The following is a 24136-nucleotide window of genomic DNA, read 5'->3' as shown; positions in this document are numbered from 1 at the left end:
AGTTACTCACCACAGAACTTCCAACCACTAGTCACATTATTTATATGGCTAGTCCTGTGAAATTTTTAGTCATTGTTAAAACAATTGTTCAACAAAAATGATAAACATTGACAATGGGGAAATCACTGATGGTAATGCAATTGAATGTTAAGGGACACAACTTCATTGCACATGGCCATTGCCTGGCACTTTTGAAGGGCAGATATCACTCATCACTTATCTGCTTAAATCTAAATGTTGTCTAAGCCTTGCTACACATGGACATGAGCTACTTCATTATTTGAGGATTCAGAAATGATGCTGATCTTATGCAGTCATCAGTGAACATCCCTTCTGACCTTATGGTAGAATAGTGGTCATTGATGAAGCAGTTGAAGGTGATTGGACATACATCACTATCTTCAAGAACTCCCAATAGTATGACCTGCAATTAAGATGATTGACCTCCAACAACCACAGCCATCTTCCTTTGTGCTGGCTATGACCCTAAGCAGTGGAGAACACTATCAAAAGCACCTGCTTTTTGTGGACGAGATGTACCTAGATAATTTTCAGTGTTGTAACTGCACTATCAATATTTGGATAGGAGACTGGTTAGTTTGGGAGCACATGTTTTCAGCACCACAGTTGGACTGTTGTCAATAACCAGTCTTTGGAGTGCTTTCAGTTGTCTTTTTTACATCACATGGAATGAATCAAATTGCCTGAAGAATGGCATCCGTGATGTTGGGGATCTCAAGTGGAGGCCAAGATAGCTCATCCACTCAGTATTTCTTGATGAAGCATTTGTAAATGGCTTCCAGCTTTGACTTTTGCATTGAGGTGCTGGGCTCTCCCAACAATGAGGATGGTGATAGTTGTGGAATCTCCTTCTCCAATGAGTTGTTAAATTGCCCACCACTGTTCCTAGCTACATACTGCAAAGCTCAGATCTGACCCAGTGTTTAAAGGATAGCTTAGCTCTGTCTATTAAAAACTGCTTCTTCTGCATAATGTACAAGTAGCTCTAAGTTGTAGCTTTACCAGGTTGAAATGACATTTTTAGGCATGCTTGGTGTTGCTACCGGCATACTCTCCAGCACTCATTGTTCTATCAGTGTTGATCTCCTGACGAGATGCCAATGATAGAGTAGGATTATACTGGGTCATGAGGTAATAGATTGTGGCTGAATACAATTTAGTTTCCAGCTCCAAGGGACAAAATTCTTTCATGTCTGTTCTTACTTACCCCTGGCCTCAGTCTGTTATCTAAAAACAAGTATAATAAAATGTTCTTGAATTGTCTATCATTTGTATACTTGTCAAACTGAAGTTAACCTATTGCCAAACATCACAGAAACAATATATTAGAGAATGCCAATCAATAATGTTTTTCCATTTGTTTAGCTTCGAAGAACTTACAATGCAAAACCAACTGTTATTTTAAGGTGGAGTGCAAAACCCCATCATTGCTCTGTTACTTATAAAACCCAAGCACTAAAGCAACCGCTGACATATGAAGTTTCATTCATACTCTCATTTACAGTTACTATTTACATCTGTCAGTCGAATGACTTGTCTGTAAATGTGAAAATAAATCATTGCTTTGAAATTGCTAAACTAAAGAAGAACAGCTTTCACAGAAGCAGATTACTACAACAGTGATCTCATTGGCCACAAATTTTAGTGCAAGGTGAAGACATGAAGAATTCTCAAGTGAACAGAGCAGAGATTTACTAGTGCCATAGAAGCCATTACAGCATTGGTATTGATCTCATTGTGATCTCATGAATGATTAAAAAGGCAGGGGTACAAAAATTCGCAAGCTGCCTATTTTTATCTGCAGTTGGTAGAAATTCTAATTAACTTTAACTAATCACAGAATCGTCACAACTATCAAAAGTAGAGTTAAAATAAAATTATTACTTTTTATTCCAAAACTCCATACTATGGCAATTTCTCACAGAAAGAAATAAAACTGCATTTCTGAACCATTACACAGTACAAATCAATTGAATATTTAAAAATAAACGTCAAGCTGATAAGTGAGAGTTGCTTCAAATGCAATCTCCTGAAATGGGTGCTGATAGCCGAAGTCACCTTCATAATAACATCTAATTTGAAATCCAGGGATACTTACAAATGGTAAGCATAGGAGCTTTTGCTAAGGCAGCCATGTTAATAATTTTCTGAGTATTATTTCGATAACTGTTAATAAAATCACCAAAAGTACAAGTACTGACTCCCCACTTCACAAACTTCATATTCTAAAGTTTGTTAATTCTTGTCTCTCTCACTCACTCTGCCTTTTGAAGTGGCAAATGACTTTATATTGTTACTATACCGTGATGCATTTAATCTTTATCTGATAGTTCTGTGTATAGAAAATTCAGAATAATTAATGAAAGCACCATAAAGTGATATCTTTCAAAGGTGCCAAACTGTAAGTTGGTTGTGATTTTAACTATGGTCGGGTAGCTGTCAACAGAAAGAGACAGAAAATGAGGTTGTTTCCATGCGTGTACTAGCTGAGAAAGTTTCAGTGATCAGAAACCTGAGTATCTTGTTTAGCATTCATTTTTTCCTTTATATTACCACATAGCTAAAAAAAGTTTATGTTTATTAGTGTTATTCAGTGCATTCATTTTTACTTCATGAGTTCACTCACCGTTTTCATGCATGAACAATCAGATAGAAGATACTTCCCCTGGGTAAGGCAAGAAATACTCCTCTAACTTGACACACCCTGCAAAACAAATTATACAATATAGTAAATGTACACATATCTCAACACACATACTGATTACTCCCTTCTTTTCTCAGTCAACCATATTAAACCTACTATTCTATCTAAATCAACAACTTACGTTGAAGCAGAATGAAACAAAGACATATTACAATTGAAAGCCAAGGAAAATTCAAACTAAAATATAATTGATGAAGAAATATTCATATCCACAGTCATTAGCTAATTGAACAACGTAGCTCCTTATACTCTGTAATGAAGAGTGTGATTTTGTGCTTATGGTTCCTGGAGTAGGGGAGCTTTCCCTAGATTCCTGGTTAATATTGATTTCTCAGTCAACATCACTAAACACATTTTCTGGGCATTCTCAGATTTGCTATTTGTTGGACCTTTCTGCATGCAAATTGGCTGTCATGTGTCCTGCAACCACACTTTCTAATTACTTCAAGTGTTTTCAGACATCCTGAGGTCCTGAAAGCTTCTGTATATATTAATTTCTTCATGTATTTTTCTTTCCATCTTCCATCATCATTTTTGAATTATCACCGATTTGACTTCCAGATTCCGCCAAGCTATGTCATACAGTAGAAGTGAAAGAGAATTACTGAAATATCATTTTACCTTTCCTACTCATCAGGATGAGAATAATTTGTTAACAAATGATAACTCATCAACAAGATATTGTACTGCTGTATATATCATACAAATTGACTTCCGTGTTACATGAGGGTAACACTTCGATGTACATTATACATTGATACATTACACATTATTAAACTGGGCTTTGACAGTCTTATTGTAGCGATATGACATTTTTAGGGCCCTATTGTGTTTTAGTTCCTGTGATCTATCACTTTAATTGACTGGGAATCAAGTCAAATTTTCAATATAGATACAGTTTCTTTCACCTATTAAATATGGTCCACAAACAATACATTTGTATCTCAGTATAAATGCAAGTGCTGATGTTTATCTCGATGTTTTAAAATAGAAATTTGGGATTGCAAGTTATGCAGAAAAGTGAGACAAATAATAAAGGACTTATCATAAACACTATAAACAAAGAATGTTTAATAACAAGATAATTGTATAGTTTCTTTATTGAGACAAATGAAAATGTTGTCTATGTTTTGACTGTTGATGCTTCTGTTGCCAGAAAAGAAGTCATGTAAATATCATGATTAAACATTAATTGTTCATAGTGTTTCTAATAAGGGCTGCAGTTTGTATCAACTACGACAGGAGCTTCAATTGAAATTTGTAAAAGTTGTTGCCATGATCAAAGATAGGCTAACCAATTAATGACCCTTTCTATGAGAGATTGCAGGTATAGTATTGTTACTCTATTGCTTAAGTTCAATGTAGTACATGACACAGGGCACACTTCTATGCTTAATTTGATTGGAGCAATTAACATTTGAGGAGTGAATGTAACAAGTTGTACAAATGAACAACTATGAAATTAATGTCAATATAAAATCACTTGTAAACTGCCAAATTCAGAGAGAACATGAAGTTTGTCGAATAAATAAACAAATTCACATCATGAATCTTTTTGTGCATACCATCATTAAGTACATAATCTACATAAAGTTACTTTAATTAAGTACCTGGTGTAACTTGCATTGTTTACTGTAATTAGTACATTAAAAGTACAGAGAGTACAAAACAAATAAATGTTGACATAAATTTAAAATTAAATGATGAAGAAAGCTTTTTCTTTCCTTTAAGTCATGAGATTCAATAAGCAAATAGCTAAGAATATACTGCTCATTACCTTAACATTTATTCTGTTTAATTTTAAAACACACCCAAACCCATAGTGGTCATCTATTTCTTTACCTTTTACATTATGGACAAATTTATTTTCATCAGAAAGATAAAAAAAACTTTATTTTTGACTAATGGAAATAAGATGTTAACCAAAATCTGTACTTAACAGCATTAATAAAAGTCAGCATATCTATCTCTTCACAGGTTTTCTAATATTGAGCAGGGTGACCATGACAAGATTGTACAATAGGTGAATATGGACTTCCATTAAACTGCAGAATAGCATTATTTAATTGTGTTCCAACAATGAAATAAACAAATAAACTGTTTCCAAAAAAAGACTGTTATGAATAATTACATGTAAAGTATTTTTTTTCTTTGAATATTTTGTTTCTATAGATGGACGCAATGGGGCACTGACTTGGCAGAGTTGCTGAGTCCAAGCTTGAGAAGGAACCAGGAGAATCATGCTGAAAGTATGCATTACTGAATACTAACCATACATAATGCTCTGTTTTCATGGACACTAATGCAATTACACCAATGTAAGAACAGCAACCTGAATTTTCTGCATGCAATTATGGATGGAATAGTGGTTTAGCGGTTAGCACTGCTACCTCACAATGCCAGGGACCCAGGTTTGATTCCTTTCTCGGTAACTGTCTCGCGGGAGTTTGCACGTTCTCCCTGTGTCTGTGTGCTCCAGTTTCCTTTCACTGTCCAAAGATGCACACATTAAGTGGATTGGCCATGGTTAATTGCCCAGTGTGCTCAGGGATGTGGAGGTTAGCTGGATTAGCCATATGAAATATCGGGTTAAAGGGAGAGGGTAGGTCTGGGTGGAATGTTCTTCAGAGGATTGGTGTGGATTGATGGGCCTGTATCCACACTGTCAGGATCTTAGGTTCTAGGGATCTAATTCAACCCAAATTCTAACAACATAGCATATAACTATCAAAACATCAATTAAACAATTCATTAGGGTGCAGTGTTGCCTAAAATAGCCAAATAGTTATAAACAAGATGCTTCAACTGCATTGCAAGTCACTGCAAAAGCAAATTACAAAACTACAATCAGGCATTCAAATCAATACCATGTTTTATAAGTCGAGAAATTGGTGCTGCTTTATATGAGGAAGCTGGATAAAGATGGGAATTTAAAAGGAGAAATTTAAATTCTTCCTCTGATTTACAAAACATAAACTCATTGATGCACAGGAGATGGTATTATCTCAACAAAGTTGCTCTTGGTTTTACCTGTTGCACATTGACTTAGCAACAGTGAGATGACATACAATAATGAACTTAACTCTAGTTTGTAATTTTATTCTGTTGTCAAAGACGGATGATCTTGTCGACTTCTTACACTGAACAACGTTGAATTATATCAAAGAGGTCACAAATGTCCACATCATGCAGACTTACATATTTATCCATTTCCAAATGAACAAGAAGCAATGACAAAACAGGTTTGATCTTTCAGTGATGAATATTCCTATGTTTAAAATTCTGGCAACTGTAGAATGCAGAATAGAAGTATTGATTACACCAAATTCCAACCCATACCAACTTGCAAGCATATTGAGAGCAATGGGCTTGCCGGAAACAGGGTGTGATTCTCATGTGTTTCTTCTGATTAGAGTAAAAAGACAGTTTTGAGCTCTAACCACTCATTTCTGCCTCAGGAAAACTGAATGATACATGGTGTTGTACTCAGACTTCAGGGATGTTCCCAATTCACTTTGACTCCAGACAGTATACCCCAAGTTATTAAGCTCCCAGGTGAGAAGATGAACTGGCTCCCCTTTTTCAGTCATCCACCCCTTGGTTGGTTGCAAAGTTACTTTCCAAAGTACCCCATCCCTTTTGAATACCTTACTCAAAGACTGCATCATGAACTTATGCTTTAAAATTTAACTAGGCTCTTTTACTGGGTTAACAAAGAGTGAATTTATTAAATGCAAGAAGAAATAGTAAAACAACACACATACACAAAGATTAGAAATAAGAGGCAAGTCCAAAAAGATATGTTAAATAAAAGGTATATGAATCAGTCTCTGAATTGGTCATTTACAATGAAATGTTGAACATTGCAATTGAGGTTGCTAGGAGCAGTGACATTTGCAGTTGAACAGTCGGTTTCACGATCATTCAATTTGCAGATTGGTTAAGATTCTGTAGTTCCAATCCCTTTTGTTTTAAATTGAATTCCAGCATTCAGAGTGAGTGGATATCCTTTTCTTGTCCTCATTCCCTTTTATCTGGTGCTATCTAACTGATGTCCAGACTAAGAGAGAGGTCTTTACCTGTGACATAGTGGTAACTGGGGATAGTTTTTTTGAATATGATCCTCACATCACACTAACAATCAATCTCAAGCTGGTACACAAGAGAACATTCAGTCCACTCGCCTGCACTAGAGGAGTTGAGACAGGCTTTTTAATGCTTTTCCTGTGCATCATCCAAGAGGGAAAAATACAAATATGTCAACAGATTGGGGCTGTCGAGAAGGATCATTAGCCCCTTGACTTCTTTGCAGTTACGATACATGACAGGAAACAATATGTTTTGACTTGCTTCTTACCTTTGATGATTTCTTGCTTATATTCCCTATCGATCTGTAGGCATGACATTCCAGGGTCTCCCTCTCCAGAAACCCACATAATCTACTTTCCTAGCCATTTTTGTATGTATCAACCCCTTTTTAAAGAAAAAAAATATTTTGGAGTTACAAGCTAAAACTGTCTACTGTACTTTGAGGTTCTGGCTCATTAGCATATCAGAAGGGGAGGAATAGGCTGCCTATATGTAGAGAAAATGACCTCAAAAAAAGCACACCAGTTTGCTCCACATTCATATTCCAGCTACACAGAAAGATATCCACAGGTATTGACCCGTGAGTTGGGAGTTTATCTGTTGTCTTCAAATGGTGTTTTTTTCTACATTTCTCTCCCCTCTTTAGATGCTGCAACACGTCAACACCATCACTTTTAAGTTCCACTTCAAGCCATACACCATCCAGTTTTGGAACAATATCACTTTTCCATGGATCAATATTTTGAAAATCACTTCCTGACAGCACTATTCATATACCTGTACCCCATGGACTGCTGTGGTTCAAGATGACACAGTGGCTCAGTGGTTAGCACTGCTGCCTCATAGTGCCAGGGAGCTGGGATCGATTCCTGGGCTGGGTGACTGACTGTGTGGAATTTGCACTTTCTCCCCATGTCTGCATGGGTTTCCTCTGAGTGCTCTAAGTTTCCTTCCAAAGATGTGCAGATTAGGTGAATTGGCCATGCTAAATTGCCCATAGTGTTATGTGAATTAGTCAGGGGTAAATGTAAGGGAGTGGGTTACTCTTTGGAGGGTCATTGTGGACTTGTTGGGCTGAAAGACCTGTTTCCACACTGTAGGGAATCTAAAAAAAAGAAGACAGCTCACCAACACCTTTTGAAAGACAATTACGATGAGCAGTAAATGGTGCCCAAAGCACCAAGTCATATTGTCTTTTAATCCTCTGAAATTAATAAAAAACTATTTTAACAGGAAAAAAAACATATAAATCCTATATGGATAACACAATCTCATTCTATAGTTATCGGCCAATTTTGTTAAGCTACTATAAGATTTTACATTCAACAATTAGATTAGATTAGATTAGATTAGATTAGATTAGATTAGTTTACTTACAGTGTGGAAACAGGCCCTTCGGCCCAACAAGTCCACACCGACTCGCCGAAGCGCAACCCATCCAGACCCATTCCCCCCTGCCCCTAACAGTACAGGCAATTTAGCATGGCCAATTCACCTAACCTGTATATTTTTGGACTGTGGGAGGAAACCGGAGCACCGAGAGGAAACCCACGCAGACAGTCGCCTGGGGCGGGAAATGAACCTGGGTCTCTGGCACTGTGAGGCAGCAGTGCTGACTACTGTGCCACCGTGCCGCCCAAATTAGGTTCCAAATAGTTGGCTGATTATAAAGAATTTGAGTATTGCTGAAAAACCCCATATTTTGGTAGAAACATTTCATCTTAACTCATTATGTCAATTTGCAACTGATGCCAAAGCAAAGGGAAACAGCATTTATACTGTTTGAGAAGACAGTGGTAGAGGTATTGCCATGAAAAATAGAGTTACAGAGTCATAGAGCTGTACAACATGGAAACAGACCTTTTGGTCCAACTTGTCCATGCTGACCAGATATCCTAACCTAATCTAGTCCCATTTGCCAGCACTTGGTCCATATCCTCTCTAAATCCTTCCTATTCATAAACCCATCCGAATGCCTTTTAAATGTTGGTAATTGTACCAGCCTCCACCACGTCCTCTGACAGCTCATTTCATACATGCACCACCTTTGCATGGAAAAGTTGCCCCTTAGCTCCCTTTTATATCTTTTCCCTCTCACTTTAAACCTATGCCCTCTAGTTCTGGAGTCACCCATGCCAGAGAAAAGGCCTTGTCTATTTACCCTACCCATGCCCCTCATGATTTTATAAACCTCTATAAAGTCACTCCTCAGCCTTCGACGTTCCGAGGTAAACAGCTCTAGTCTATTCAGCCTCTCCTTGTAGTTCAAATCCTCTAATCCTGGCAACATCCTTGTAAATCTTTTCTGAACCCTTTCAATTTTCACAACATCCTTCCTAGAGCAGGGAGACTAGAATTGCACACAGTATTCCAAAAGTGGCCTAACCAAAGTCCTGTACAGCCGCAACATGACCTCCCAACTCCATTACTTAATGCACTGACCAGTAAATGCAAGCATACAAAACACCTTCTTCCTATCTACCTGCAACTCCAGTTTCAAAGAACTATGAATCTGCACTCCAATGTCTCTTTGTTCAGCAACACTCCCAAGGACCTTACTATTAAGTGTACAAGCCCTGCCTTGATTGTCTTTTCCAAAATGAGTACCTCACATTTATCTAAATTAAACTTCACCTGCCACTTCTCGGTACATTGGCCCATCTGATCAAGATTCCATTGTACCCTAAGATAACCTTCTTCACTGTATAATTTTGGACCAAAATATACCAATTAATGGAATATTACCTGCCAAGCTTGATTAAACTTTAAACCTGGCAAGTTCGCTGTAATTAGTTAGGGAATTGACCCAAGAAATACATCAGATAATGATTTCTTCAGTTGTGTTGAGTTGTAAGAGGTGCTGTGTGTGTAATTATTCTTTCTGCCTGAAAAGAATAGGACTGCTTTATGGTAATACGTGCAGCTTCTAGTATATGCAATTGTGCCACACCATGATCCCAATTAACAATCCTAAATTGGTTATCAACATAATTATTGACACACTCATGATTGTTTCGCAAATGTTGTCCAATTGCAGATTTACATCAAATGTTGGTCGCTCTGTTCTGTGTTCTTGTACTCACTCTGTCTCACTTCAACAGAATAGTTGACAGTCATTCTGTGGTTCATCTGTCAGGGCAATATGCTGAGAACTCAGCCAATCTGATTTCCTTAAAATTTAAACAATGTTTGGCAGTTAACTGTCAGTCATTATTAACTTGTGCATTCACCATGACAATATTTCTACCAATCAGAGTCCATTTGCCAACCAGTCATCAGTCTCATAACTATAAATGCTGTTATCCCTTTTCTCAATATTTCTTGTGAATTTCTTGTGACACCAGAGAACCCTTGCTCTGCCTCAAGTATTCAAACTACTTTTAAGTATTTTTATTGAATCCTGAGCTCATAATATTATTGCACTGAAATTAAAAAGACAAATGATCTCCAAATGATCAACAGTAAGTAAGTAATCCAACAGAACATTAACTGTATCACAATTTTTTAAAAAAGAATCAATTGCGTATGGGTCAATTCGTCGACAGCACTGACCCAGTAGTTGAAGTTGTTGTGTTTATTCATTCAACACATAAGTACATTACTGTCAAACCTACTTAAGGGGAATTTTGAAGCCCAGTAACAGGAGGCAACTCACTTGTATACAAATCTTTCCAGGAGCCGTCCTGAATTCCCAAATCAAATTATACCAACTGCAATACAATTTCACTAATTTGTAAGCAAGTTGTTTTGATGCAAATTCTATTTGTGTGCAACAAAATCATTTTCCCTTATGCATCTTGTTTCCCTAATCCATGCTCAGTACCCATATTTCTTTTTCTTTTCCATTTGTTACAAATGACAGAACTAGGGTTTTCTCGTGTGCCCATACTTTCCCTGTTGACAACATACAGAACACAATTATGAAAACCTTTTCTCTTATCCATTTCATAATGAGTTTCATTCTCTTTTTGTGTGTATTTGCCACTGTATCCCATGTGATTTAATTAATTTCTTTCATTGAAAGTGATTGAAAACTGTACACTAATTGGTTCAAAACTGTCAACATTTATTTGATAACTATTTAGGATGAATTCACACAATCTCAGAAGTGTTACACTGCAGAGGGAAGCCATTCAGCCCATTGTGCCTGCCCTAGCTCATTAAATGAGCATCATGAGGGAGTGCCAATCTCCAACTTTCACCCTCATATACTTGTTCATTAATTTTATTCATATAATCATCCAATGCCCTCTTGAATGCTTCACTTGAACCTGCCTCCACCACACTTCCAGGCATTGCTTTCCATATCCTAACAACTCACAGAATGAAAAATTTTTCCTCACTTCACCCTTGCATCTTTTGCACATTGCATTAAGTCTATGCCCTCTCATTTTCATTCCTTTTACGAGTGGGAACTGTTTCTCCATTTGGAGTTGGGAACCACGTGCAGTGTGTCAAAGCTTGCAGATGACACGAAGATGACTGGCAGAGCAATTTGTGCAGAGGCCTGTGAAACTTTTCAGAGGAACATATATACTTCAAGTGAGTCGGTAAAGGTCTGGCAGACTGAATACAATGTTAACAAATGATAAGTCATCCATTTTGGTAGGAGTAACAGTAAAAAGGATTGTTACTTGAATGAGAAAAAGTTGCAGCATGCTGCTATGCAGAGGGACCTGGGTGTCGTTGTGTATGTATCACAGAAGGTTGGTCTGCAGATACAATAGATAATTAGGGAGGCGAATGGAGTTTTGTCCTTCATTGCTAAAGGGATTGAGTGTAAAGGCAGGGAGGTTATGTTGCAGCTGTATAGGGTACTGGTGAAGCCACACCTGGAGTACTGTGTGCAGTTTCCTTAATTGAGAAAGGATTCACTAGTACTGGAGGAGATGCACAGGATGTTCACTAGGTTCATTCCGGATTTGAGGGGGTTAGCTTATGAGGAGAGACTGAGCAGACTGGGATTATATTAGGTGGAATTCAGAAGAATGAGGGGGAGATCTTATAGAAACATATAAAATTACGAAGGGAATAGAAAAGAATAGATAAAATATTTGCACTGGCAGGTGAAACTAGAACAAGACAGCATAGTCTCAAGATCAGAGGCAGCAGATTTAGGACTGAATTAAGAAGGAACTTCTTCACCCAGAGGGTTGTAAATTTATGGAATTCCTTGCCCAGTGAAGTAGTTGATGCTACTTCAGTAAATGTTTTTAAAGCTAAGATAGATTTTTTTGGAACAATAAAGGAATTAAAGGTTATGGTGAGAGTATGTATAAGTAGAGAGCTGAGGCCACGAAAAGATCAGCCATGATCTAATTGAATGGCAGAGCAGGCTCAAAGGGCCAGATGGCCTATTCCTGCTTCTAGTTCTTATGTTCTTTATGTTCCTACTCTATCCAGCCTGCTCATGACCTTGAAAACTTCTATCAGATCTCTTTTTAGACTTCTTCTCTACAAGGAAAACTGTCCCAATTTCTTCAATCTGTCCTCATCACTGAAGTTCTGCATCCCTGAAACTGTCCTTGTAAACCACTTCTGCACTTTCTCCAATGTGTTCACATCCTTCCTTTAATGCGATACCCAGAACTGTACACAATACTCCAGCTGAGGTCTAATGAGTATCTTACACAAATTCAACATCACCTGTTTAATCTTATACTCTTTGGCCCATTAATAAAGCCAAGCATACTGAATTAACACTGCAAGTCAATAACTCTCCCGAATTCAGCCTTTAATAGTAACCTTGTCTACATCCTGAAATGAAACTCTAAGAAAGTCTGCTGTCTTGCCTATCCCTGGTCTTTTGTGTTAATGTAACTTACCAGATTGTAGACTTTAAACAATATGAGTGCAGCTTGTACTCTACGTTTAAAACAAAGAATGATTTCAAGGCAATCCAACTTGTACATTCACGAGATCAGCAGGAAATCTTCAATCCATTTGATCTTTCTTACAAGCTATTCATAACCTACTTTAAAAAAAACCATATTCATAGACACATTACCACAAAGTACATCAGATATGAAACAATTCCACTGAAAGTTGATAGCGTAAATTGGAAAACTTCAGCAGATGCAATGAAAAAGCAGAAATGTGTAATCACTTATTCCACCATCTGTAAAGACTGACAATTGATCATAGCTGGAGATTAGAACAGAGGCAAATATGTTTGGACGATTGAAAGAAAAAAAATGCTACAGCAGTGGTACCGTTATGTTACTGAACTAACATTCCAGAGGCCTGAACTAAAAAGTCAAGCAAAGATAATTTCAAATCCTACTACGGCAGCTTGAGAATTGCATGATACATAATATATTGCACAGGAATTGCCCCATCCAATATATCAGTATTTAAAGGAAAATGAGAAAGAGAAACAGGGGCAGGCAATTCAGACCCTTGAGCCTGCTCCGTTATTCAATCCAATCATCTCTGCCTCAACTCCATCTTCCTACTTGTTGTCCATAACCCTTCAAGCCATTTCTAATTAAAAAATCTGTCTGTCTATCTCCTCCTTAAATTTATTTAGTGTTTTGGCATCCACCACATTCTGGGGTAATGAACCTTGTCTCCATCCTTTTTGACCTAACCTGCCCATCATTTCCTAAGAGTCCACTTTCCTGTGCATGTTTATCTTTCCCCTTAAATACACTGATACTGATCATCTCATCTAGTCTTGTGTGATATCAAATGCTACACTCTAACCAGTTTCTGGGTGAATAAATTCTTCCTGAATTCCCTCAAGAATAAATTAATCTCCATCAATAATTATGGCCATGAGGTCTCATTAGTCCAGTAAGTGAAAATATCTCCATGTTCAACATCCCAAACCCAATCTGAAATCATGGGGGCAATGTACACTACATTCTGGATCAGTGGTGCTGGAAGAGCACAGCAATTCAGGCAGCATCCGAAGACAGGCAAAATCGACGTTTCGGGCAAAAGCCCTTCCTGATGAAGGGCTTTTGCCCGAAACGTCGATTTTGCCTGTCTTCGGATGCTGCCTGAATTGCTGTGCTCTTCCAGCACCACTGATCCAGAATCTGGTTTCCAGCATCTGCAGTCATTGTTTTTACCTCAATGTACACTACATTCTACTCTCATTACATTGTTCGCATTTTCAAGAGCAAATGATCAAACATAATTTTTCTTATGTTTTATGTCAATTCTATGACTTGGACAAAATAGGTTGTGATTGTTCTCTGTGCTACAGAAACATGGAAGTTTAACATTGATCTACCATAACCCATTACATAATGGAAAGATATCAAGCCAAAAGACAACTTCTTCAAAGATAATGCTGTGCTGTCAGAGGTGCTGCCTTTCAAAGAAGAAATTAAATATCAACATAATGCGAAAGATTTCACAACATTTTTCAAATAGGACAGACAAATTAATCTGCTCAAAATTTATTCCTCAACTAAAAATGGTGTGGCCATTTATATAATGGTGATTTGTGAGATCTTGCTCTGCGTGAATTGGCTGTTCTGCTTCCTTATTTTACTGCAACGAATACATTTCGAAAAGAAAGTCCGTGAAATCCTTTGGGATATTTGGTGAATGCGAAAAAGTATTTTGCAAAGGCAAGTTCTTATTTTCTTCTCACTTCATGGGAAAGTAGAAAAAAATGGAGAAAGAAAGCAGATATACTGGAATTGAGTTTAATGTCCCATCTGAAGACAATGCAGAGCCACAGCAAAAATCCTTAGAGTGTTTATCAGCCTTAGAGTTTCACACTAACTGAAATAACTGTGCTTCTACTTGAGGCATTTTAAGTGTGTCAGTTTGGTTTGAGTATGAATCACATACATGGATGTTTTAGCCTAATGATGGGGTCATGGAGATATGGGAGACCAGATTCCTGTCATCCACCCAGGTAAAAATGGTTTGCAAAACATAGGAAGGAAGTTCTTAACCAACAAAGCCTGATGCTTACTCAGTCAAACAAACACAATCATTGCAAACTCTGCCTGTTCACAAAGTGAATATTTTTTTCCACTCTGTGGCACAGTGGTTAGCACTGCTGCCTCATGGTGCCAGGGACCCAGGTTCAATTATAACCTCAGATGACTGTGTGGAGTTTGTACACTCTCCCTGTGTCTGTGTGGGTTTCCTCCGGGTGTTCCAGTTTTCTCCCACAATCCTTAAATGTGCACATTAGGTGGATTAGGTAAAAACAATGACTGCAGATGCTGGAAACCTAATTCTGGATTAGAGTGGAAAAAGCACAGCAGTTCAGACAGCATCCGAGGAGCAGGAAAATCAACGTTTCGGGCAAAAGCCTTTCATCAGGAATACAGGCAGAGTGCCTGAATGGTGGAGATTGACTGTGCTAAATTGTCCATATTGTCCAGGGATGTGCAGGCTAGGTGGATTCACCACGGAAAATGCAGGATTACAGAGATGGGGTGACTCTGGGTGGGATGCTCTTTGGAAGGCTGGTGTGGATTTGATGGGCTGAATGGCCGGCTTCCACACTGTAAAGATTCTACATTTGGATAGAAAATAACTGACTACCTGTTACTATCTTGATCTCCAAATCTGAGGCTGATTTTATATGTAAGGATTAAATGAAAAACGCATCAATGGAAAAGTTTTCAGCATATGGCCATTAACACAACATGGCAGCAGGATCTATCTGGACCTGCCAGTTCCACACTGTCAGACTCTATATATTAATTGCCAAGTTTTATTCTAATTAGAACATTTCTTCACTGCAAGCATCGAAACATTACTGACGAAAATAATAAAACTGAAGATGCAAGTGCAATAAGAACAGTTAATACTTTTTAACACCAACAAAACTCTAAGCAAAGTGATTTAATATGCCGCAAATCTTAGGCAAATAAAATTAAGCATCTGTTGGACTGAATTTTTAATGTTCAGCACAAATTATATAATACATTAAATAAATACTTACTATAGCAAAGTTGAAACCCACTTCAATAGTTCGCAGGATAGAGAAGACTGCTCTAGCTCTCTGAAGTGTTAGATAAATGAGTACTAGCCGCTGCATTAACCAAAACAGATCGTTCCGATCAGATGCTAGTCCTCTATCATGAGCTATGTGAGATTTGCCCATTTGTAAACGTTCATGAGTAAAACTTAACACTACATCTCACAAACAGGAGTGCGTCCTTCTGTGTATTAGCCACAGAATAAGGAGTCCACTCCTGACTAACGCAAACGAGCCGAACTGCACCAAGCCCGAGTACACGATCAGTTTTTTTTGATTCTGAACAGCACGCACAATTGACACTGAGGCAGGCACTTCACCCGGTGGAGGCTCGTTATGCAGCGTTCCACTTCGTTATAAATCAATTCCGTACCTCACGTTGCGCAGAATAATAACGATAGAAGTGAAACATTGAACACTGAACGTCTAACAGGAGATTTGGAAGATTTATAATTAAAAAAAAAACCCGACAAATTAAGTGCTCGGAGGAGCTAGCCTGCCACCAATGGGTTTAACTGGAAACCAAATTCTTCATTCTGGAACTGCGAGTGTATCTTGCTCCAATGTCACCAAGCAATTAAATAAAAAGAGAAAACCGTTATGATCAAGCAGCTGAGTCAGTCAATACACTAACTACAGAAATTAAAGCGTGTCCTCGATTAACTGAGGATCTGGCGTGTGGAGTCGATATTAATAGGAAAGGACTACAATGAGATTTGACAGTTCTTATACCAGCAACCATTCAGTACTTATACTCATCATGTGGTGGAACTGGAAAAGTAACATCTCTCCGTATCGGCTCTGCAAGAAGTATAAAACACACACGCACATACACACACACAAACAGCATTAAAACAAAAAACACATTGCCAACAGACTGAACTTAAAGACAGGTAACAATGGATGTCAACTCAGCTTGCCTTAAGTACAGCTAAACTATTAGCAATAACAGGATTTGCAATCCATATCTGTGTCCATAGCAACTACATATACACGATCAACAACTTAAAATAGTCAGTCAAACTAGTGGCATTCCACAACAAGGCACCTACCTCAGTGCAACCTGCAGTTTTAATTCTCAGTGTGCGACCGCTGAAATTCTGGAGAAATGAGCAGCTTCGGGATAAATGGCTACTCTAGACTTCTTTAGGGGTTTGCCATGCCGTAGAATGTTTAAAACCATATGTATTTTTACAAAGAAAAGAACAGGAATAAGCTTTTCTCTCAGTTGTTATAGAGGACGGTTTCTGCTGTTAGTGTTGCTCCCACTGCCTGGTACCTAGTAAGGGGTTGGGGGTGGGGGTGCGGGCGCAGAGAAAAAAGGCGCTGCTCTCAATATGAACACAGGAGCAAGCTCTTGCCTCTGATATAGTGTTACTGCACTGGGATTCTGCAGGCATCGGGAGGACAGTATGACAGACAGCTGGGCTGCTCCCTCCTGCCGAGGGACAGGATGTGATGTGAATGCAGACAAATGAGAGGCAGCCCTAAACAGCAGTATCACATCCCTCATTCAAACTGATAACAGTTCCAGCTCTCTCGGATTCACTTTCACTCCAATCAGTGGACACTGCTGGGAGAGCTAGAGGTCCCCACGAAGCACAGTGAGATCGCTCACTTCCACTGTTTTGCTCGCTTGGAGTAGACTTTGGGCGCCCACCTGTTCAGTGTCCACTTTTCCAATTTCTCTTAAAGAAAAGGCTGTTGTTATGTGGGGAGCGTTATATTAATGGAAGATGTAGTATTATCGAAATAAAAAGGATGAATCAAAATTATAATATAATGAAACTTTTCATTTTAGGTAGGATAGCTTAGTTGCATTGTAATCTTTCCAAAGATATGGGGACTTTTGTATGGCAAGTGTGTATCATCTTCAGCCACTCGGGCTGTGCAATAACAATAGTATTCATTTAGGTATCCAAAGCAGTTCCAATGAAAAAAAAACGTCCCCAGTAAAACGCAGCGCCTGGTAAGACAGTTGTCAGATGAACTGAGAAGAGAAATTCTGTTTCCCCTTTCCCCCTTCATTAGATGTGAGTTTGTTGACAAGCCAGCGTTTATTGTTCATCCTTATTTGTCCTGAAGAAGGCGATGGTGAGTCACTTTTTTGACCAGCCATGTGTACGATGAGGGGATACCCACCATGCTGTTTGGTAAGGAGTGCCAGAATTTTAACAAATGACAATGAAGGAGAGGCAATCTAGTTTCCAATCTAGAGGCAAACTTGCAGCTGGTGGTCTTTCCATATCTTCATCACTATTGTCCTCGGATTGAGAGTTTGGAAGGTGCTGTCAAAATACTTTGGCAAGTTACTGAGATGCATCATGAAGATTGTGCTCATTTCTGCTACTGTGCATCCATGGTAGAGAGAGAGAGAGAGAGAGCATGCTTGAGCTGGGTGAATGAGAGGCCAATCAATTGAACAGTTCTCCCCAGATAATGTTAAACTGGGTGTTGTAAAACTGCATTGACCAGGCAAAACACAATTATTTCATCACACTCCTGACTTTTGCCTTGTAGATATGGAAAATCTTTGGGCAGTCCAAAGGTGAGTTATCACAGAATACCCAACATCTAAACTGCTCTTGTAACCAGAATATTTCTGTGACTGATATAATTAATTTTGTGGTTAATGGTGACTCCTGGAATGTTAATGTGAATGGAAAGGGTTAAGTGATGCTAATGCCACTCAGTATCATAGTCATAGGGTCATACAGCACAAAAACAGACCCTTTGGTCCAACTTGTCCATGCTGACCAGATATTCCACATAAATCTAGTCCCCTTTGCTGGCATTTGGCCCATATTCCTCAAAACTCTGCTTATTCATGTACCCATTCAGATGACCTTTAAATGTGGAAATTGTACTCATCTCACTACTTTCTCTGGCAGCTCATTCCATACAGGCACCAACCTCTGTGTGAAAACATTGCCCCTCAGGTCCCTTTTAAACCTTTGTCCTCTCACCTTAAACCTATGCCCTCTAGTTTTGGATTCCCCTCATTTAATTAGATTACCCACAGTATGGACACAGGCCCTTCGGCCCAACAGGTCCACACCAACCCTCCAAAGAGTAACCCACCCAGCTCCATTCCCCTACATTTACCCCTGACTAACATACCTAACACTATGGGCAATTTAACATGGCCAATTCACCTGACCTGCACATCTTTGGATTGTGGGAGAAAACTGGAGCACCCGGAGGAAACCCACGCAGACACAGGGAGAATGTGCAAACTCCACTTAGAGTCACCTGAGGCTGGAATCAAACCCGAGTCTCTGGTGCTGTGAGGCAGCAATGCTAACCACTGAACCACCGTGCTGCCCTTTGATGAATAAGACACAATTTCTGACATACAAAGCCATGTTGATTCTCCCTAAGCAGTCCTTGCCTTTCCAAATACATTTACATCCCAACTCTCAGAATCCCCTCCAACAATTTACCCACTACAGACATCAAGCTCACTGGTCTATAGTCCCTTGGCTTTTCCTTACCAATTTCTTCAAGAATGGCACCACATTAACCAACCTCCAAATTTTTGGTACCTCACCTGTGACTATTGATGATATAAATATCTCAGCAAGGGGCCCAGTAATCTCTTCACTAGCTTCCCACAAAGTTTTGGGATACACCCAATCAGGTTCCAGGGATTTTATCTACCTTTATGCATTTTAAGGCATCCAGCACCTCCTCATCTGTAATATGGATACAAGATAACACTATTTAATTCCCCAAATCCTGAAGCTTTCATATCTTCTTCACGGTAATTACTGATGCAAAATACTCATCTAATACCTTACCCATTTCCTGTGGTTTCACAAGTAGACAGCCTTGGAGATCTTTAAGGAGCCCTATTCTCTCCCTAATTACTCTTTTACCCTTAATGTATTTGTAGAATCTCTTTAGATTTTGTTTAACATTATTTGCCAAAGATATCTTATGTCCCTTTTTACCCTCATGATTTCTAGGGATTCATTCGATCCCAGCTTTGTATACCTATCTATGTCTCCTCCTCTTTCTTGACGAGACCCTCAATTTCTCTAGTCTTCCAGCATTCTCTACACCTACCAGCCTTGCCCCATCAGAGGAAAAAGATTAAAGTTTCTCTCAATGGAGATAGTAATTATCTCGCATTGTGTGATGAAGATATACTGCGAAAGATAGTATAATAGAAAAATACAGTACAGGCAATACTACACCTATTGTTCTACATAGACATATTCATTGTTGTATAGGCAACATGTAATTCATCCCAGAAATCCTGTATTCAGCTCCAATATGGACCACACTAAAAATGCAATGCATGAGGTACACCTTCACACTGGGCAATAAACACAGATCTTAGTTTCCAATCTACACACACCTCACTCTACTCTGTACAAACCAGGTACAGGTCCATGAACAGATCAGAAAAATCATGTGGTGCTCCACATGCCATACACTTCATCAGCACACCATGTCCAGTAAGTCACAATTTATATTCATTCATGCACACCATGTGCCTCTCTTCATACAGAATGGCTGTTCTATGTGCACGAGCAACAACTCCATGCATGGTATATGGACAAGAGATGCAACAACACAAGGTGTAGTGATTTGATTTTCTGCCTCTGTGCACTTCACAGTTTCAGATACATATCACAAAAAGTGCTGAGAAAATTTAGAAAAGTTACTGTAAGGACTTCCTATGATATCCCACCACCAGGTTATGATGGATTAGCAGGCCTTGACTCCGAGTGGAAAGCAGACATAGCTAACCGGATCAAAGGAAATGATGTTTCACTTGAAAAGCAGCTCATCATGATAGCCCCTTTAAAGAGGAGACTTTTGTTGCTGTCACCAGTTGATTTAGCAGTAAAGTAAACCCAGGTATGTGAAGCATGAAGCTAAACGAAGATTGAGCAGATTGCAAAATGGACTGCTGATTTTAATCCAACTTTTTTGCGCTAAAGCCCAGGACCAATTTCAGCCTTTTGTTCTTTCACAGCCAGAAAGTTCAAATTCCAACTTATTCCTCTTAAGATACATCTCCATTCAATTTTACCTTTTTGAGTTGAAACCAAATAACTGTCTCTGCATGTCTGTTTTTTTTCATTACTTATTGACTTTCTTCCTCTTCTGTTTCTTGAAGGCTCTGATTTTGTGTTTAGGTAATATGCTGGTCACTCTCAGGAGGCTTTCTGAGTAACTCTTATTGACAGCCACACCTTCACAGTTTTATCAGGCTGGGAATGGTAATCAAGTCCTGTTCCACTCAATCACATCGCCGAGCTAAGGACCAAACAAAAGCAATAGGACTCGTTGATTTTCCAGGGCCCAATGCAGATTTTAGTGTCCCTTCAACCCAAGTAGTTAATCTGAGGTAACCCTCTAAAGGCAACACAATATTCATTTGGTAAAGAGTGGGGAAGACCGGTAGCAGGTCAATGTAAAAGCTTCCTTTCAGGTTTCTTTTGGGTTTTTTTTGTTATCAAGTTCCCTTCATCAGTTGTGACAGAAAACTAAACAGACCTTTCAATGTTGGTGCTACTGAAAAGGCTACTTGGAAAATGCATTTCATTTTCTATTTCATGAAATGCAATGCAAGCAGTGACTCAGATGTTTGTTTAAAAAGGTGACACCCTTGAGAAATGGCTCCGGATGCAGGGAGTGATGTGGATGTGAACCATTGCTGAGTATTTTTAATCGAGTTGATGGAACGGAGGGCTGACAATGCTTGGAAATTGTAGCTGCTGGTGGAGGATAATGTAGACATTGCCATTTTATTAAATACAGGGTCACAGAGATTCCAGTCCCACAAATGTACATTCTGCCATCTGAAATTGCTGTAAAATCTATACAACATAAAGAAATACTAAGAACGGTTACTTCAATTTCTTTTTGAAATATCTGCAGAAGACTGATTCCTTATTTGATGAGAATTTGAAATTCTTCAGGTTTATGTTTTGGAAATAATTTTCAATGTAGACAGGAAATAAACCAGAAGTTGCACACAGTTAATTCCCATGCATTAAGTTACGAGAGACTGACAAATGAGGAGAAGCTAGATCAACTGGGCTTGTACTTGCTAGAATTTGGAAGAATGACTGGGGATCTCATAGAAACATGTAAAATCCTGATGGAATTAGACAGGCTAGATGTGAGAATAATGTTCCCAATGTAGGGGCCACAGTCTAAGAATAAAGGGTAAGCCATTCAGAACCAAGATGAGGATGAATTTCTTCACTCAGAGAATTGTGAACCTGTGGAATTCTCTCCCTCCGGAAGCTGTTGGGGTCAGGTCGTTTGATATATTCAAGAGGGAGCTGGACATGGCCCTTGCAACTAAAGGGATCAAGGGCAATAAGGAGAAGGCGGGAAAGAGATACTGAGATTGCAGATCAGCCATAATCGTACTGAATGGTGGTGCAGACTCAAAGTTTCTATTATTGAACTACAGAGATAATGAAGGTGTTGGTTATGTTTTTTGAAATTTCGTTAGATTTTAGAAGATTGGTCCTAATTTATTGGAAGTTAAAGCATGTTATGTCACTGTTCAAGAATGCAAAGAGAAAGAAAACAGGGAAGTCCAGGCCCGTTGGTCTGGCATCGGTTATTGGGAACATGCAGAAATCTGTCAATAAGAAAGTTTTAACAATGCATTTGGAAAATTATTGTGTGATCAGATAATGTCAACAATATTTTAAATAAGAGAAATAATCCTTGACAAATTTATTAGATTTTTTGTTTTGAGGATGTAACTAGTAGGTCAGATAAAGGGGGGCCAGCAGATGTAGTATACTTGCATGCCCAAAAGACATTCAAGATAGTTCAACACAGGTTAGTACACAAGGAAATTATTTATGGAGTTGGGGGTTTATATCAGCATGGATAGACAATTGCTTAAGTGGACAATGAAAATGTAGGGATAAACAGAATTTGCATGTTGGCAGTTGTGCTGCAATGATTAGACCTAAAGCTTTAACTATTTTCAAACTATATTAATGACTTAGACAAAGATTATTATACTTAATTTCCTGATGATACAGTGCATGGGAATGTAAGTTATGAAGAGGAAGAAGCCACAAAGGGGTGTAGAAGAAATGGGCAACAATGGGCAAAAGGGGTATAATGGAGGGTCATAAGAATAAAAAGGCAAAATATTTTTAAAACTGTGTAACTTGTAAATGTTGTTGTTTGTCCTAGGAACACATAAATTTAGCATACTGGTACACAGAACAATTAGAAAGGCAAATGGCTAGCTACTATGAAAGGGGATTAGAATACTAGAATAAAGAAATATTTCTACAATACAGGGCTTGGTGAGATTACACCTGGAGTGTTGTGCACAGTTTTGTTCTCTATATAAAAGGAAGGATACACTTGCATTGGAGGCAGTATAGTAAAGGTTCACCGGGCTGGTTTCTGAGAGGGTTTTCCTTGGGTGCGAATTGGGTCATTACTCTTAAAAGAAAGAGAGGTGATCTCATGGAAACTAATAGGATTCCAAAAGAGCTTGACATAGTAGACAATAAAATGTTGGTACCTCTGGATGGACGATATATATCATTGGCACATCTCTGGATAAGAGCCCGGTTAATTAAGAATGAGATGATAAAACATATGTTCACTTCAAGCTTTGTGAATTTTTGAATCTCTACACCATCTCTAGATGTACCACTACTTAATATATTTAAGGTTGAGATTGATAGACATTTGGTTCCTCATGGGATTAAGAGATACAACTGCAGGGGCATTCATAGAATTGTCTTCACAGTTTAACCAGCCCATATTGAATGACAGGGAAGGATCAAGGAGCCATTTAGTCTACTTTTGCTCCTATTCTTAGGATCTTACAACTAACTCTGGTGTCACTCTTGAGATGTAGAAATCACTGACCAGGTAATTATTGTTGTGTATAGACCAGTTGCATTAGAGGGGCAATAGTAGTTGTTCTGTGGAACTAGTGTCAGATGTAAGATGGATAAAAGGTCACTGAATTGAAAGGGTAATTCTGTTTGTTCTCCACAGATGCTGCCAGACTTGCTGAGCATTTCCAGTATTTTCTGTGTTTTTTTTCAAAGTTGACACTCAGGGTAATTTTTACTGATAGAAGGGTGCACAATTTCTGGAACTATCTATACATATAAAGAAGACATAATTCCCACATTTTAAAATCTGCAAACTGTCAGACATCCACAAAAAAAAAACAACAATTTTGAAACATAACATTAAAAGCTGAAAGAAAAAGCAAAATATGCCTTTCACTGTCAGATTTATTTATTTTAAAACTCAGAAGTGAATATTGTTAGTTTTGAATTTATCTTAAGTCTTGGTCCATACATCATGATTAACTTAATGTGAAACATTGCAAGATATATAGAAAT

The 24136-nt window shown here is 38.5% G+C and overlaps 1 protein-coding gene across 13 annotated transcripts in view; it reads right to left on the bottom strand.

Moving 5' to 3' along the window:
• LOC122556528 (teneurin-2-like) overlaps window positions 1–17083 on the bottom strand; it is a 2772576-nt gene extending 2755493 nt beyond the window's left edge. For 12 of the 13 annotated variants that reach the window (XM_087995212.1, XM_087995211.1, XM_087995218.1 and 9 more), the window contains exons 1-2: window positions 16823–17083; window positions 2648–2725 (exon numbers count right to left, since the gene is read on the bottom strand). The gene's annotated coding sequence lies outside the window, so the exon portion shown is untranslated. Of the gene's footprint in view, window positions 1–2647; window positions 2726–15734; window positions 16055–16822 lie in introns of those variants that run through there. The other variant, XM_087995214.1, reaches the window with a different exon arrangement.
• Between the last annotated feature and the right edge of the window lie 7053 nt (window positions 17084–24136).

This window comes from Chiloscyllium plagiosum, unplaced genomic scaffold (genome assembly GCF_037043375.1).
Source record: "Chiloscyllium plagiosum isolate Xiang-an unplaced genomic scaffold, Cpla_swu_hap1 HiC_scaffold_16, whole genome shotgun sequence".
NCBI lineage: Eukaryota > Metazoa > Chordata > Chondrichthyes > Orectolobiformes > Hemiscylliidae > Chiloscyllium > Chiloscyllium plagiosum.
The sequence above is the reverse complement of the archived record's forward strand: the minus strand, read 5'-3'. Positions and strand labels throughout refer to the sequence as shown.